At 36.3% G+C, this 7,967-nt stretch overlaps 1 pseudogene; it reads left to right on the top strand.

Moving 5' to 3' along the window:
- Positions 1-3,363: 3,363 nt before the first annotated feature.
- LOC123252568 overlaps positions 3,364-7,967 on the top strand; it is a 100,221-nt pseudogene continuing 95,617 nt past the window's right edge.

Genomic DNA, 7,967 nt, shown 5'->3' with positions numbered 1-7,967 from the left:
TACTTTGCCATCTTCTTTTTAAAAATACAGAAGCTGACACCCAGATTTGGTGAAATGACTTACGTAAGGTAACAATGATAGTAATTGGAAGAGTCATTATTTGAATCCAGATTCTCTGACTCAGAGCCAATATTCTTCATACTACCTCATGCTTTATTCACAATGACTTGCATTTATTGACCCAGTCTATGACTTTGTCAGCCACAGATAAAAGTCTAGGCTCAATAGTCTAGTCCAGTGATGGGCAAACTCTGGCCTGCAGGCCAGATGTTGCCCCCTGAAATGTTCTATCCAACAGTGGGACATTATTCTTAATCTGACAAATACAATGAGTAGGATACAATACAATGAAACTTCAAAAGAGTTGCCTTAGAAACAGACCGATAGATGAGTATTTCCTTTCCTTTGGCCCCCTCTTTAAAAAGTTTGACCATCACTGATCTAGTCAATGCAATCAAATCACTATTTTGATTCTTGAAATGGCTGCTTAACTAAGTAAACCCCACGGTGAAATGACTAAAATTGCTGTATTGATGAGTTTTTTAGAAATATATATAAATATATATATTCATTCATTCATTTATCTATTTATTTATTTGTTCATTTATTTGTTGGGTCATGCCCATTGTCAACTTCTTTTTTCTGTTATTTAAAAGTTGGTGAAATGGTTTACAATTAAATTTCCTGATTTCTATCCCTAAACCTAATTGTTAATACCTTCCCACCCCAAAAATGAATTGATATATTTATATTATGTGAGTTAATTTTTTTTCATTTTTTATCATCAATATCATCACCTTGTTTAACATAAAATATTTGAGGCCATGGACTATTTAATCTTTGTCTTCATATATGAATTTACCAACCACATTGAGAGGTTCATAGTGAGTGCTTAGTGCCTGACTGTACATCATTAACTATGCCTACCATGAAGAACAAAGCGAGAATTAAAAGTCATGACTTTTGACTCCCAAATTTGATGCTTTTTTTTCTTGATCATATTGCTCCCTTCCACTGTATGACTTTATAGTTTTATAGGATTTTATACTTTTCAAGGCATTTTTAATGTATTATCTCATTGTTACCCATAATTACTCAATGAATCAAATAATTCATGAATGAATGAAATAAAGCACTTGTGGTTGTGTGTCATAAAATGTTAAACACCGAGCTTACCTATAAAAAGCAAGCCAATTTCTGATCTCAAAGAGCTCACATTTTAATGGAAGAAACACCACACCTAAGAGATTTCAGCTTAAATTGAATAAAAGGTCCAGCAGTGTATTGGTTTCTGTGACAAAACAAATAATAAAAGCATCATCTTTAATGTCATTGTAATTAATAAAACAATATCCTCTTTAGATGTTGAGTCATTTGACAAGGCCAAGAACGTTGATGTCAAGAACTTTCTTTTCTACAACTTCATTATTGCTGGTGTCTAAAAAGGGAGGTGGGAGCTGTGCAAGTACAGAAGCAACATTAAGCATTTTTCTACAATGAGGATCATTTCCTGCATTACAGCTGGAGGGATAATATAGAAGAAGGGATAATAGTTGGGAAAGGAGACATACAGATGTCTCCAGGACAAGATGGTCCCCTCATTTCACCAAAGAAGAAAATAAGGCCCAGAGAGGGGTAGGAAGTGATTGTTCATATTAGAATCTGGGTCATCTTCCCATGCCATTTCCAGTTCTTAATAAAGGCTGACTTTTAATATTAAATGATCTCTGTTTGGGTGACTGAAAGGAGACTGTTAGGCATTTGGCACATCTGTTTCAGAAGCTCAGAAGACATCATTTTCACATCTTGATCTGCCATGGCTGTCCCATCCTTCAGTTATCCCCTATGAGTGAAAACAAGGTGGCAGCAAGATTAGCCAGGCAGCTCTCTATCCTATCCAGGGTACTCCAATCTCTTTGTATTTCACAAAGAAAGAATAGACATTTACTTGACACCAGGGATGGTTCAACAATAGCAAGAAATTAGGAAACTTCCAAAGGCATTAAATTCATTTTAAAATTGTTAGAGACCTGCTTATTGTACATGGCAGGATCTCTCAGTCCTATTAATGTCAAAGCAATAAGTCGTGCTTAATGAATGCAGCTGGAGGGCTCATGAGAAGAAAGAAAAAAAAAAGATTGAAAAATGGGATCTTTAACCAACATTTTATCTCCTCTGCAACAAAACTTGATTGGCCAATCTGATGTGAAAGGACTCTCCTGTCCCATATGTATTATTTTTGTCATTGATGTATGCTATGCCTGAACTTTTGTAGCAAGGAGAGAAAGGCAGGAAAATAAAATGGTTAGATTACTTGTCTTAGCATCCACAAGACCTGAATTCAGATTCTACTACTGATATTTATTAGCTATCTACTCACAGGGAAATTACTATATCTTTTTGGACCTCAGTTTCAACATCTATAAAATGGAGATGATAATATCCATGAAAATATTGTACTTATAATGCAGCTGAAGGAACAAATCATGTACACGGAGAGCCTTCTAAAATTTAAATGGTCATATACATTTCATTTTTATTGCTGTAAAGAATAACTTCTAATAGAATCAAATAAGGAATTTTTCCCCCTCGGTCATGTAGTAATAGGAAAAGAGAAACAAGCCAAAGTAAGACAAAGTATTTCAAAGCATATGAATTTCAATATGAATCAAGAAATTGTTAAGCCACAGCTTTGAATCTTTAACTTCATTAGGTCATTGAACTTTAAATTATATTTCCATAAACATACATTGGCCAGTCAGCCCATGGATGTTTATTAAGCTCCTACTACATGGCTGGCACCGTGCTAAGTGCTAAGAATATGAAAGAGGAAAAGGATAATCCTTCTCTCAAGGAAGGACAGATAGGTGGCAGAGTGGATAGAGCAATGGACCTGGAGTCAGAAAGACTCATCTTACTGAGTTCATCTTTGGTCTAAGACACTTTCTAGCTGTGTGATCCTAAACAAGTCAGTTAAACCTGTTGTCCTCAACTTCGTTTTGCTTGTTTTTTCATTTGAAAAATGAATTGGAGAAGAAAATGGCAAAGCCTTCCAGTACCATTGTCAAGAAAACCATAAATGGGGTCATGAAAAATCAGACTTGACTATAAAACAACTGAACAACAAGGAGCTCATGATCTAAAAGGAGGCAAAATCAAACAAACACAGACAGACAAATAAGTCATAAAACAGATAAGTAGGAAATAATTAAAAGAGGGAAGGCACTAAAATTTAGAGGGCATTAGAAAAGCTTTCTGTAGAAGATGGAATTTTAGGTGGAACTTAAAGGAAAGCAGGGGAGTCAGGAAATAGAAATGAGGAGAGAGAAAGAGGCTTCTCAGCATAGGAGACAGTTAGAGAAAATGTCAGGAGACAAAAGATGGAGGACATCATTCATGGAAGAGCCAGAAGGCCAGTGTCATGTTATCAAAGAGTATGCTGTGACAGTTAGCTGTAAGAAGGCTGGGCAGATAGGAGGGATCCAGATTGTGAGTAGTTTTTTTTTTTTAACATTTATTAATATTTATTTTTAGAAAAGTTAACATGGTTACATAATTCATGCTCTTACTTTCCCCTTAACCCCTCCAAGCTCCCCGCCATGGCTGATGCACATTTCCACTGGTTTTAACATGTGTCATTGATTAAGACCTATTTCCAAATTGTTAATAGTTGCATTGCTGTGGTAATTTCGAGTCCACATCCCCAATCATGTCTGCCTCAACTGTTCAGGCAGTTGTTTTTCTTCTGTTTCCAATCCTGTAGTTCTTCCTCTGAATGTGGATTAGCGTTCTTTCTCATAAGTCCCTCAGAATTGTCCTGGGTCATTGCATTGCTGCTAGTACAGAAGTCCATTACATTTGATTTTACCATAGTATATCAGTCTCTGAGTACAATGTTCTTCTGGCTCTGCTCCTTTCACTCTGCATCAGTTCGGTCTTTCCAGTTCACATAGAACTCCTCCAGTTTATTATTCCTTTGAGCACAATAGTATTCCATCACCAGCATATACCATAATTTGTTCAACCATTCCCCAATTGGAGGACATACCCTCATTTTCCAGTTTTTTGCCACCACAAAAAATGAGGCTATAAATATTTTTGTACAAGTCTTTATCTATGATCTCTTTGGGGTACAACCCCAATAATGGTATGGCTGGATCAAAGGGCAGGCATTCTTTTATAGCCCTTTGAGCATAGTTCCAAATTGCCAGCCAGAATGGCTGGATCAGTTCACAACTCCACCAGCAATGCATTAATGTCCCAATTTTGCCACATCCCCTCCAGCATTCATTACTCTCCCCTTCTTTCATTTTAGCCAATCTGCTAGGTGTGAGGTGTACCTCAGAGTTGTTTTGATTTGCATTTCTCTAATTATTAGAGATTTAGAACACTTTCTCATGTGCTTATGGATACTTTTGATTTCTTTATCTGAAAATTGCCTATTCATGTCTCTTGCCCATTTATCAATTGAGGAATGGCTTGATTTTTTTATGCAATTGGTTTAACTCCTTGTATATTTGAGAAATTAGACCCCTGTCAGAGTTTTTTTATTATAAAGATTTTTTTCCCAATTTGTTGTTTCCCTTCTGATTTTGGCTACATTATTTTTATTTGTACAAAAGCTTTTTAGTTTGATATAACCAAAATCATTTATTTTACATTTTGTAATTTTCTCTAACTTTTGCTTGGTTTTAAAATCTTTCCTTTCCCAGAGATCTGACAAGTAAACTATTCTATGTTCACTTAACTTATTTATAGTTTCCCTCTTTATATTCAGGTCATTGACCCATTCTGAATTTATCTTGGTGTAGGGTGTGAGATGTTGATCTAAACCTAATCTCTCCCATATTGTTTTCCAAATTTCCCAACAGTTTTTGTAAAATAGTGGATTTTTGTCCCAAATGTTGGGCTCTTTGGGTTTATCATACACTGTCTTGCTGACATCACTTACCCCAAGTCTGTTCCACTGATCCTCCCTTCTGTCTCTTAGCCAGTACCATACCGTTTTGATGACAGGTGAGTAGTTTTGAAGTACAAACAGAGGATTTTTTATTCGATCCCGGAAGAGAAGTATCTACTGGAGTTTACTGTGTGGAAGGATGAAATACTCAGACCTGCACTTTAGGAAAACCATGTTAATGACTAAATGGAGGATAGATTGGTTTGGAAAGGACTTGATATAAAGCCACGAGGAGATTATTGAAATGATCAAGGCTTGAGGTGATGAGGGTACTTTACTGCTGTCATTGTCAAAGAAGAAAAGGGTACATATTTGAGATATGTCACAAAGGTGAAGTCACAGGCTTTTTGCAAAAGATTGGATTCATGGAATATTGAGATGGGGAAGGAGAAATGATAGATAGTGAGGAGTGAGGATGACACCCACCTAGAGTGAGAGTCTGAGCAACATGGAGGATGATATTGTGTTCTATGATAATAGGAGAGGAGTAGGGGAAAGATAATGGGTTTATACCCATGTTGGTGGGGAGGATTAGAGGAGAAAGTTAGATTTTTCAGTGGGAGGTAGAAAAGAACATGATATCATGAAAAGAGCATCAAATTTGGAGTCAGCAGACATACATTCACACCTTGCTTCTGCATGAACTTGGCCAAGTCATTAATTTCTTATGTCTCATTTTCCTCATCTTTAAAATAATGGGATCAGAATGAATTATCTCTTAGGCATAGACTCTTAAACTGAGATTCATGAATTTCATGTTTTGTTTATTCATAATTATATTTCCTTTACAGTCTTATTAATTATATTTTATGAATTTTAAAGCTATATTCTGACAAGAGGTTCATTGATTTCAGTAGACTGTCCAAGGGCCCATTTTCATTTACACACACACACACACACACACACACACACACACACACACACACAAAGGTTAAAGACCTTTGCCCTAATGTTTCTTCTAATTTTAGATTCTATATTCTCATAAGACATCTTGATAGATTTTTGCAATTCAGATAGGCCTTCTAGATAACTCAGGCCAAAAGGATCCACTTTGTTATTTCTTACTACATTCTTGTATTTTATTTCTCAGTTCCCCCCATAATCTCCATAAGTGACACTTATTGGCTAGTTGGCCAATGGACACTTCAATGCATACTCTGACCATAAATTTATTCATCACCACCTCTGAGATAGAAGAATCTTTAGAATGCGTCTTGAGAGACTGTTGGGAGGATTATATGATATAATGCATATAAAGGCATTGATATTGCTTAAAGTTCCACATTACAATTATTATTCATTAAAAATACATTTATTGGGGGTAGCTGGGTAGGTCAGTGGATTGAGAGCCAGGCCTAGAGACAGGAGGTCCTGGGTTCAAATCCGGCCTCAGACACTTCCCAGCTGTGTGACCCTGGGCAAGTCACTTGACCCCCATTGCCTACCCTTACCACTTTTCCACCTATAAGTCAATGCACAGAAGTTAAGGGTTTAAAATAAAAATAAAAAATGAAAAGAAAAAGTCCAAAAAAATACATTTATTGGAACTCTTTTTCCCTTCATCTTTTTCATTCATTCTTTTCCCTTTTTTTCTCTTACTCCTCCTCACCTTTCCATTTTTCATTTCTTTTTCACTCTCCTGTTTTGTGGATAATCCCCATTGACATTGCAGAATGACTTTCAGTCATGTTATCTTTTGATACTGCACTTGATTATATTCCACAGATCTATCTATATTCTGTGGGCAAAGGAAAAATGCATGGATGAACACATGTTTTCACATTCTACACAGACTTCCTTTAGTGTCTTCTCTATTTTCTTTGGATTTTACTATATTTGCTGGAACAATCTATATGTCCCCAATTCCTTGTATTTTCTTGTTGCCTTTTGCAGGTGTTCCTTGCAATTCCAAGTATACCCCTTTCTCCTACTTCATTGAAGAATCATATCATCTTTTCTTTAAAGCTGTTTCCTCTGTCTCCTTGCTGATTCTTCCATTCCTGTATTCACTTTGTGGCGATATTTTAATCTTGGTCGGAGAGGATTCTCATGGTGGCCCAGAGCTGCTGAGGATTACTCTGCCATCTTGGCTCTACCAGAACTCTATCATCTTGCTTGATTGTGTGGACTCTTTCTATGTCTCCCTACCTGCTCAATGGACATTCCTTCCTTTTACAAAAAGATGGATGTGAATCACCAAATGTTAGTATGAGGTTTAATTTTACCTTTCCTATATGATAAATAGTCCCCAAAGAATTCATTTTATTTTCTGCTCAAAGGTTGTATAGTAATAATGACTGGAAAACAAAATAGGCATAATTTCTTATCAAAGACTTGTTCAGTATTTTTTTTCTGGTCATGTCCTGTTCTCTGTGGCCCCATTTGGGCTTTTCCAGGCAAAGATACTGGAGTGGTTTTCCATTTCTTTCTCCATTATTTTATAAAGAAGAATAGAATAAATTCTCTCTTTCATGAAGGTGCTGCTGCAAGGTTTACAGGAAGGAAGGTTACCACAGAGAAAGCAGGACTTTTCCTTATTAGTGCCGGTATGTTCCACGATGGAGATTGTTGCATTGAATCAGACATGACCATAAGATGCAAAGGCCAGTTCATGGGAATGTAGTCATTTTTTAAATACTAAAGGATCCAGGAGACCAAGCGTGACTTCTTCATTGTTTGAAATATGTGTTTAATATATCCTTGAATATATTTTACATGGATGCTGCTGTAAGGAGTTATTGAATAGAACAGAGCTGAGTCACCAGGGCTAAAAGGTTTTGAGTTTTATAATTCAGTCTCTGTTGTTAGGTGCCAACCCGTTTAGCTATTCTTGGCAATATTGTCATTATCAGTTCTCTGCTTGGTATGTTCTAGTCACTTGAAAGGTGTGATAAAATTCTTCATATCCAAAATTCCAACAGAACAATTGTTCTTAGGGAGAGAGAGAGAGAGAGAGAGAGAGAGAGAGAGAGAGAGAGAGAGAGAGAGAGCTGTCTCTTATACACAT

Source organism: Gracilinanus agilis, chromosome 6, assembly GCF_016433145.1.
Source record: "Gracilinanus agilis isolate LMUSP501 chromosome 6, AgileGrace, whole genome shotgun sequence".
Classification (NCBI taxonomy): Eukaryota; Metazoa; Chordata; class Mammalia; order Didelphimorphia; family Didelphidae; genus Gracilinanus; species Gracilinanus agilis.
This window is presented reverse-complemented; position numbering and strand designations above follow the sequence as displayed.